We start from the raw sequence: 10,359 nt of genomic DNA, 5'->3' as shown, positions 1-10,359 counted from the left end.
AAAAAAAAACAAAGGTGAAAATATTATGCTTCAATCCTCATTCAGTCTCCATTGTTCTCTCTCTGGATACTAATGGCATTTTCCACCCTAAATCTATTGGAATCATTGCCTTTTTGAGAAGAGCCAAGTCCATCATGGTTGATCACATAATCTTGCCGTCACCATGTACAGTATTCCTTTGGTTCTTCTCACTTCAATCAGCATCAGTTTATGTAAGCACTCCATGCTTTTCTGAAATCAGCCTGCTAATAATTTTTATAGGACAATAATATTAAAATACATTCATATACCATAACTTATTCAGCCATTTCTCAACTGATGGACAGCCACCCAGTTTTCAATTCCTTGCCACTACAAAAAGGGCTACTACAAACATTTTTGCACATATGGAAAAGACAAAATTTTTAAAACAATAAAATGAGATGATTGGACTCCATGGTCTCTGAGATCCTTTAAGCCCAGCATCTATGATTGTTATAGTCCTTATATAATTTCTTTGCAACTTGTAATATTTGTCACTAGCCCAGCAACTTCAATCCTGTCTTCCTTCTCTCTAGATCAGCAATTACATTTCTAAAAAAATTGTCTAACAATAATGGGGTATGCTACCATCATTGCCAAATGTAGTTGGAAGACTACACGGAGATTCATAGAATGCAAACTGAAGACATCACTGAAAAAAGTGAATGTTACTACTGATGTATGTAGAGTTTTGTCCTGGGATACATTTCCCTGATTAGAACAGTGACTAATAGTAATTAATTACTAATGGTAATGGTAATACTAGTGATGGATGCTCCTTCCTAGCAGAGAAGTTGTTATTTATTGTATTAAATGAGCATTTGTTATCAGATATGACCAACCTGCTGATTTATTTTGCTTAATTTTACTTTGTCTTAATAATAACAGATACATAGCAATAGCTATATAAATTTATATAGGTTTACAAAACACTTTACAACTATTATCCCATTTTAAACTCATATCAATCCAAAAAATAGGTGCTATTATTATCCCCATTTTACAGATTAGGAGACTGAAGCAGACATTAGGTTAATTGATTTGTCCAGGGTCACATAGCTATTGTGTTTGATCAGATTTAAACTTACATCTTCCTGATTCTATGCCCAGTGTTCTATCCTCACCTAGGATATCACCACCTAGATACTGTGTTCTTCTGGAACAAGTCATTAGGAAATGATGTGATGGGAAGAAAAGGAATATTGGTAAAAATATCTTTTAAATGACTAATTTGGCCAAAAAATTAATTGCTTTAGAAAAATCCCCAACTTGGCTGAAGCTAGAGCTAGTGTGATTGAGTCTTAAAATGTGTTCATGTTTTGCTAAGAAAATAATATAGTTAGTACCTAAATCCCAGGTACTCAAGAAAAGAATGGGAAGAGGCATAGAGTTGATTGCTCAGGATAAAAATTTGGGAGCCCTTAATGGTAACATTGGGAGTGTAATAGAGCTAGGGGAGGTGGTGAAGTTATATCTCAGGACTTTGAGATCTTTGGGTTAGAAAAAGGATATAGAATGTAAATGAGCAGGAATATCTCAGGAGAACTGAGCTGGATTCTGTATGGCCAAAAAAGGGGAAACAATTCATAATGTAAAATTATTCTTACTTTACACTTCATCAAAGTTGAAGGTAGTAAGAGATAAAAATGGAAATGAAGAAATTGAAATGAAGTAATTTCAGATATAAGTGAAGCATTCCATACCTTAGAAGATATTCTGAAACTCTGAGAAACTCAATTATATATGAAAAAGCCAGTAAAGGCACTGAACTTGCCCAGAGGCATAAACTCAATATCTTTATTTCTAGGCACTCATTTTGCCCAACTACAGAAAAATGGTGGGGGGAAGGGATGTAACTAGTTGACAGACATAATTGAGAGAACCTAGATCTAAGTAAGAAGAATGATTGAATATAAGAAGCTATACTCTCCACCACCACCCCCATGCTCATCCCTGATCTAAAAGATGACAAACCTCAGAATTGAGGTTCTGAGGGAACAGAAGTAGAAAGGTTTCTGCCAATTCTAGACTAAGAATCTCTACCCTTACTGAAAAATCATACTAGCACTCTATCTGAAATAGTACATCATAGCTGAAAGAGTAAGTACAGTATTATACAGCTCAGTCTAAGGATGGGAGTGGTACAAATTAAAGAGAAAGCTCAGGTCGTATATCATAACCTGTCCAGCAGAAACAATATACCTTGAAGAATCAGACTAGTAGTAGAGAGATCTGCCTGGCCCAACCAGGCAATATTTCAATCTATCCAATAGCAATACTGCGTCCTTTAAATGGAAAGCCTAACTGTGCTACCTGCCCATCTAAAGAGTTCTTTTGCAAGGAGCAAATTCAGGTAATCAGTGAAATGACTTATCTATCACCAACATTCTACCCTAGAGTGAATTTTGTGAGGATTCTTCTTCAGCCACCTGTCTTTCCTATACAAATAATACTACCATGTACTTTTTGTCTACTGTCTCCCTTGTTTCTGAATTCTATACATCTTTATGGGAGATTGTGCTCTAGATTTGGGAACAAAAATATTTTGTAACTATTAATCTTGCTATATTATTTAATTAAATGCCTTTTTCTTAAAGTTAATTGAGTCTGTTGACTGATTTTTAATGGGAAATACATCAGTAGAGACTCCTGAGCTAAAATATTTGGACCCATTTAGGATCACATTTAGAACCCAAGGCAATAGTCATAATCTGCCAATAAAAATGCAAGTTGGGACAATGAATCAGAGAAAGTACTATAAAAATTATCTGGATAATAATAATTATTAGAAATAATCAAAGAATAATCAGAGAATCCAGATTCTAGTGGCTGCAAGAAGTCATTTCAACATGAAAAAAAGGAACACAAATCTCAGAGAGATATTATCAATTTCCTCAGATACCAATGAAACTGAGAATAACACTGGCAGTAGATTAAGGGAGTGGAAATATGCGTAAACTAGAATAGAATGGATAGCACTAGAGAAGAGTAAACTGAAATGAGGCCAGCAATAACATAAAAGGCTTAAAAATTGCTAGGCTAAAGTAAGTAGTATGAGATTGTATCTGCTTAGGACCCTAGGGAATTTATAGTTAGTACACCAGATCTTCTCATCCATCAATGCACATGTTCTTCTTAATCTTGGGTCCATGGGCATCTCTGGTTAGATTTCAGATGGCCTCTGATCTTACTGGCAAAAATAAAATAAATATAATTGTTTTCCTTTGTAATCTTGTGTATATTATTTGATGAATTTTAAAACATTTTGAGAAATAGCCCATAAAGATTCCAGGACTCAAAATAGATTGAAAACCCCTGATCTTGTTATTGTGGTCATTGATCTAAAGAAAACACTTTCAACAGCAGTGTGTGTGTGTGTGTGTGTGTGTGTGTGTGTGTGTGTGTGTGTTCTACAGTAAACACTTTGAGAGTAGAGATCCTAATGGGGAACGGGGAGGGCAAAGAAAGGCCAAATATTCTAAGACAACAGTCTTTAAAGGTTGGTCTCCTACTCCCCTCACCAAGTAATACAATGCCTGAGAACCTCCAGGAAGCTTAAAAAACCCCAAGAGTCACCCTATTAGAGAATAAGATCAGCCATAATGGACCAAAGCTTCTTTTCTCAAAGTGGGGAGTTTGACTATCAACTAGCCAACAATTACTTGGGAGTCTTTGTTCCCTTCACTAGAATGAATCTGCACCAGTCTTAGATCTAGGTTCCTTACTCCTTTCCCCCAGTATCTGGTCCTGATAGACCCAGATAAGAATCCTATAAAAATCTACCAGATTCTGCTAGTCTAAGGGGAGAGGGTGCCCCATTCCTTCTGGGGCCCCAATGAGGTGGCTAATTCTACCCAATGGATCTGTTTTCATCATTTTCCCTGACTGTCCTTCACTTGTGACTATCTTCCTGAATAAATATGGCTAGCTTTGCTGTTTTGTGAGCTCCATGTTTCCTTTTACTGGGCTATTAACAATCCAAACTTTTAAAAAATTTATATTAAGACAACCCTGCCTCCCCATTCTCTTGTGTAACATTACTTAATATAACAGGAAGACTTCTTTTTATGGTGTGAGGATTCAACCAAGCTATCTCGCTTAGTTAGACTAATATTGGGGCAGTTCTCATTAAATGACATTGGCAACATGATTCACTGGTGTTAGTTCCCTATTTTTTCCTCACTAAATACAGACACACTAGAGAGCAGAAGGAGAACTCATTCAGGAATTCAAAGGGCAAGGCTTCTCCCTCAGTGTCAGTCTCAAATGTTTTCACCCAGAAAGAGCTACAAAAAGTTGAACAAAAAGCCCACTGGGGAGGAATTCCAGAAGCTGCAAGAGGGGAATTCCCATATTTGCATTGGGGAATTCCTGGGTGAATATCACAGCTGTGAAACCTCTCTACATAGCTGAGAAACGTAGCCAATCAGATTAACAGCCTCAGCAGTGTTTCCGGCAGTGGTACTAAGAGCCTAAACTGTCTTCAGCGGGGCAGCTGCTGATGAGAATAAGGTCCAGCTGCACCACTTCTGTGGTTGCCTCCTTGTGCCACACACCTGGACCCTCTCCTTTCTTGATCTCTTCACAGTGACAGCTAGCTAGCTCAGCTGCCTGTGATTGTATATGGTGGGCATGATTTCCTCCAACTGTTCATGCATTTGTTTACTTCCTGTTGGCTATGAGTATTCTGGTTCCTCATTACTAGCCACAATATATTTATATTGTTTTGCATAGGGGTAGCCGTGGGCCAGTTTTTCATAAAGTACTGAAAATGGAGAGGGGAAGGAGAAAGAAAATGAGACAGAAGAAATAGAGAGAAAGAAAGCCAGGAAGAAAAATGAAAGAAATGAAAGGGACAAAAAGAGGGAGAGGGAAGAATGGAGGGAAAAAAAAAACTGATAATTAAAGAGATGGAAAGAAAAAAAGTGAGGGGGAAAACTAAAGGAAAAGGAGTGGCTCTAACTAGTCAGGTTATAGTAATAACTGGGCCTTATATCAGGAATTTCCAAATTTTATAAAGCAAGTGTGTATTATTTCATTTTCCTGACTCATGGTAAATGTGCTTATTTTCTCCAGATGTTACACTTGCTTCAAACAGAATTCCGTATACAAAAGGAGGTGTGTTTGCCAAGCTGAGGAGCTGTAAATAGGACACTATAGAAACCAATGTTCTTTCTTTCTTTCTTTCTTTTTTAATAGGGAAAGTCTGCTAAATGTGATCTATTTGGTTCACTTATTATGACAAGTTCATTTCATTTTGATTATAACTTTTCAATGTAAACTAGCAGATGTGCCATAAAATTTTATGTGAAGTAATGATGTGTTTAATAACATGAGACCACTGAAGAACTCCATGATCCTATTTTTTTTTCAGAAAAGTTGAACAAGAGCAGTTAATTTTGTATAGATATGTGTGTAAAAATGATTAAGTCTGGTCTAGTAATGTGAGAATTAGTAATATGAGAATCTTCTGTAAAAGGAGTTTTTATTCAACTCACATAGATAGAGTGAAGCATTCGATTGTAATTAGAGCTACAAAATTGGAAAGGACTTTCCAATCCAGCTATCTCATTGTACCCTTGAGGAAGCTAAGGACTTGAGATATTAAATGACACTCCTAAGATTATGTAGTTGAATTAGTTGCAGCCAAGACTAATAACAGCTAACAGTCATATAATGCTTGGGCAGCTAGGTGGCACAGTGGATAGAATGCCAGGCCTGGAGTCACGGAGTTCTTCCTGAGTTAAAATCTGACCTCAGATGATAGCTGTGTGACCATGGGTGAGTCATTTAACCCTGTTTGCCCTACTTCCTCATCTGTAAAATAAGCTGAAGAAGAAAACTGCAAACCATTCCAATATGAAGAAAACCTCAATGAGGTCACAAAGAGTCAGACACAATTGAAAAATGATAACATATGTACTTTACATGTGCTATCTTAGTTTCTTCAATTTTAATTGTGGGAATTGGACTAGGTGACTTCTTTCCTGCTCTGATTTATTACCTATGATTTCTTTTGGTCTCCATAGCAACCCTGTGAGAAAAGGTTCTCACTCCCTTTTTACAGATAAAGAAAATGAGGCTTGAAGAGATTAGACACATACTTGGATTCCCACAGCTAGAAAGTATCTAATGAAAGATTCCAACTGAAGTCTCCTACTCCCCAGTTCAATGCTATTTGAACTCATTCATGCTGCTTGCTTGCTATTTTTATTGAGAACCTATCCAGTGGTGAAAAAACTGTGCACCTAGACACTGGAAAGATAAGTAAGACAGGGACTTCACCCTCATGGAATCTAGTAATTACTAGTATCTAGTAATAGTAATGCATACCTGCAGGTTTTAGGCTAACAGGCATTTCTTCCTGAAAAACACATTTGAATGTAATCAAATAATACAATTATGAAAAAATGTTCTTAATTGGCCTAAATACATTTCTTTTGTTATATTTTCTCTACGATAATTAGTAAAAACAAAATTACTTGTATTCTTGAAACATGAAGCTTTTGATGGAATTCTCCTTTCTTCACATTTATTCTCTTTTTCTCCATACATATGTTACACATACCTGGAATCCAAGAGAGTAAGTGTAATAGTGTTTTTTGGTAAGTGTAATAAATATAATCTTCATCAGATATTATAGCTATGCAGACCATCTGGCATCACTATAGTCTAATATTTTAGGAAAGAATTCTTCATGTGCAAAGCGTAAGAAGACCTGATTTCCATTCCCTATTTAGAGGTGCTGCTTCCACTTCCAAGCAGGTTGAGAAAAGAAGTGGAAAAAAGATTTTCCATATTGGTAACCTGAAATTCTGTCAAATATGCTTTCCCCCCTAAGAATACTGCCATAAACATCTGGGAAAGAAAGAGAATGGGAGTCAGTTCTCTGTAAAATGCAGCACATTTTAATAATGTTAATATTGCCAAGAGGATCTTGGTTCAAGTTCTGAGTATTCTTTTTTTGATGTTCAAGTTATTTTTGGAAATGTGTGTGTGTGGGTGTGTTGTGTGTGTATGCAAGGTGTGTGTGTGTTTTCATGCTTTGATGTTCACTACAGATTTTCTCCAGCCATTTCTGTTACAAATGATTCAAGAGCTTTTAAACTTTAGTGATTGGATCTTGAGTTTAATTTTAATTACTATTCCTGCTTACTTTGTTTTTCCTTTAAGTACTATCCATATCCTTTTGGTTTGGGTGAACTAAAGAGAATTTAGGAAAAGGAAGAAAAGAAGAAATGAGACTGGGAAAGAAAGGAAATGGAAGAGGAGGAAAAGAGGAGGTAAGAAATTGGAGTTTGGTATTGTGAAAGTATTGTAGGGAAGGAGTGCCAGAGTAACAGTATTGTGCTACCTGTAGGCCACCACCATATGGACCCCCAATTTTATGGAATGCCTGGCACTCAAGTGATCGATGATTGAATCCAGAGTTTTCTGCCCTGTATTGTGTTTTACGCCAAGATAAAGACCCACAATGGGCAAGAGCTTTTGACTCCAGCTGGTATCATTCATTGTTAATCATCTTGTAGGGAGAAGTTGAAAGCTTTTCTGAGTTTGTTCTTCAAGATGGTCTTTTGTATGCAGTAACATAAAGACCTTGAGGAAGATAGATTTTTTTCCATTGGTTAGGAATCATGAAAAGAAAACTTAGTTTCTTCCAAACTTTAAGAATCCTTTCTCTTTTACAGGAAAGTCATTCTTGCCAAATTGATATCAAGTTGAAGAATTGAGAGGAATAAAGAAAAAAATGGGAGCTCAGAATAGAGGTGGAAGAGTATATTGTAAAGTTTGAGAAGAATGTCTTTGTCTATTGATAACTTTGGCCTTGTTACCTAAATCATTTGATTTATTACAGAATTTATTTCCAGTGAGGCACAGAAATTAGAAATTGAAGGTATAAAGAACAGGTTCACTTGTAAAAAATAGTTGTTTCTAGAAACTTGATGGAATCTGATTTTAGGAGTTGTTATTATGTATGCATGTCACATAGCTATAGCGTAATGTTATGACTTTATTTCCCTCCCTCTGTTCCTTCCACCTTCTCTCTTCCTTCTTTTTTTCCTTCCCTCCTTGTCTTCCTTCCTTCCCTCTTTCTCTCTCTCTTTCTTTTTCTTTCTCTTTATCCTTCTCTCTTTCTTTCTTCTTTCTTTTTCTTGTAAAAGGATATTTACTTCAAAGATAAAATAAGAACAAATACATGAACATTTCCCCCCAACATCCCAGGTATATATTTTAATTCAGTACCTACCTAGCACTGGGCATGTACACATGTGGAATGACTGTCAGATAAGTCTCGTCTCAGCTATCACTGGACTGCATCCTGAAGGTCATTCCCCAAGACCATTCCTTCTCTTTCTGGGCAACAATGCTGAACAGGTGGCCAAATCAGGACCCTACATGGGATGTTGAGGTTCCCTCTTGAACTTTTCAAAATCAATAAATCAAAGACTTCAATTCCTTCACCTAGAACAGAAAAGAAGAACAATATCAGGGAACTATGACTCATTTTACTGGGGTATTTGTGCTCCAAAAAGAGAGGATTCTATGTGCTTTCCCCTTGCACTATTGTCTCTTGCCTGCTGCCTGTGTGAAGGAGTCTCTGACCAGCTGCCACAAACTGAATGGCCTAAAGGATTGACTTAAAGAAGCCCTTTAGTATCCTATTAATGTTTTGTTTCTTTTAAATTTTTTATAGGGGTAGGTATATTATGGTTATTTCTAGGATGATAATTTGTATAATCTTGTTTTGGAAAATCTCACTCTTCCTGATAACCAAATTACACTCATCCTATTGATGGGGATGGGATCCTAATGAAACTGGATAATTTTGAACTGTATAACTCTATTTTTATTTACCTACATTAAGCATTATTCAATTTCTATCATGTTTTTCTTCCACAAAAATGAACTACTGTTGGGTCACTTCATCAGCCACTAGAAGAGAGTATTTGTTGGTACTGAACTTGCCAGTGTATTTTCTAGAATGCCAAACAGTTATTGACTTTTGGACTTTTTCTCATTACTTTCAATAAGTAAGTCATAGTTTCTTATATTTGCTTCATATATAAAATTCGCACTTTATTTGACAAAAAAAAAAAAAAGTCAGATGATATCAAGCTCTCAGTATTTATTATTCACAAATGTTGTCATTTACAGGATAGAACCCTACTCATGTTGACAAAAGAGGCCTAGTTTCCGTTGAAATCAGAAAGTTCCCAAATTAGTTTATCATACCTTTATAACTTATGCCAATTATATTCAAGTCTTAGTTATATGTTGGACTAGAATTTCTTATGGTAACTAGGTAGTGCAGTAGATAGAGCACTGTCCTTCAATCAGGAAGACCTGAGTTCAAATGTGACCTCAGACACTTACTAGCTGTGTGACTCTGGCTAGTTAATTAATCCCTATTTGCCTCAATTCCTCATCTGTAAAATTGGATCTGTAAAATCTGTAAAAATCTGGAACACACTGGAAAAGGAGAAGGCAAAACATTCTAGTATTCTTGCCAAGTCAGACATGATTGAACAACAGAATATTTTTATTCAGTGCTTAATAATAATTTTAATTCAGTGCTGAATAATTTAAAAGATAGTCTACAGCCTAGAAGGACAGTATATAATATTTATGCTCTGATCTAGTCACAAGTAGAAGTCTCAGAATATATTTTATTGTCTCTGTTGGAAGTTTTGATTTTAGAAGATTTTCCTGACCTAATTCCCCAGGCTAATCAAATTGACTATTAATTGGCTAGAATCTCAGATACGCCTATGTCTTGAACTGGGTGTGGAGGGACAAGTAACATATTAGCAATCTAAAGAATTCAAATTATCACACACCATCAGTATTATCTATCTACCCAAAGATTTTGTCTTTTATGAGAAGTCATATTGATGTTCCAGAATGAAGTTATCATGATCATATATAGAAGCAATATGTGAACATTGTTTATACATAAACATCAACGTTACATTTTTTTGATCTGAGATTAATTCTGATATTGATCATTTTAAAGAGTTGGCAAATCTACCCAATACAACTAATTTTTTTTTAATAAGAAGTGACGAAGAAGCCATTCAAGAATCAAACTTGATTTTTGCAGAATAATTCCAAGAGGAGAACTTATTTGTGGTGGCTCCTACTCAAAATTTCTTGAATTTTGTCTATTTATATCTTGAACTTCTGCTGTAAAACTTATTGTTCTCTGTCAGCTTGGTAGATTCCCAAATACATTTTTTTTTCCTGACAGACTATATTTATCTCATTTGAATTTAAGGAACATTATGTACATTTTTACCATCATATTTTTATCACCTTTAATCAAATAGGCAGAAATGG

At 35.7% G+C, this 10,359-nt stretch overlaps 1 long non-coding RNA gene across 1 annotated transcript; it reads right to left on the bottom strand.

The window, feature by feature from the left end:
• Nucleotides 1-215: 215 nt before the first annotated feature.
• Nucleotides 216-9,355, bottom strand: LOC116423153. Its single transcript, XR_004233630.1, has 3 exons — nt 8,270-9,355; nt 6,504-6,589; nt 216-245 (listed from the first exon to the last, which is right to left on the bottom strand). It is a non-coding gene; the product is annotated as an uncharacterized LOC116423153 (long non-coding RNA).
• Nucleotides 9,356-10,359: the final 1,004 nt, after the last annotated feature.

The sequence above is a fragment of the Sarcophilus harrisii genome, chromosome 4 (assembly GCF_902635505.1).
Source record: "Sarcophilus harrisii chromosome 4, mSarHar1.11, whole genome shotgun sequence".
Taxonomy (NCBI): Eukaryota; Metazoa; Chordata; class Mammalia; order Dasyuromorphia; family Dasyuridae; genus Sarcophilus; species Sarcophilus harrisii.
This window is presented reverse-complemented; position numbering and strand designations above follow the sequence as displayed.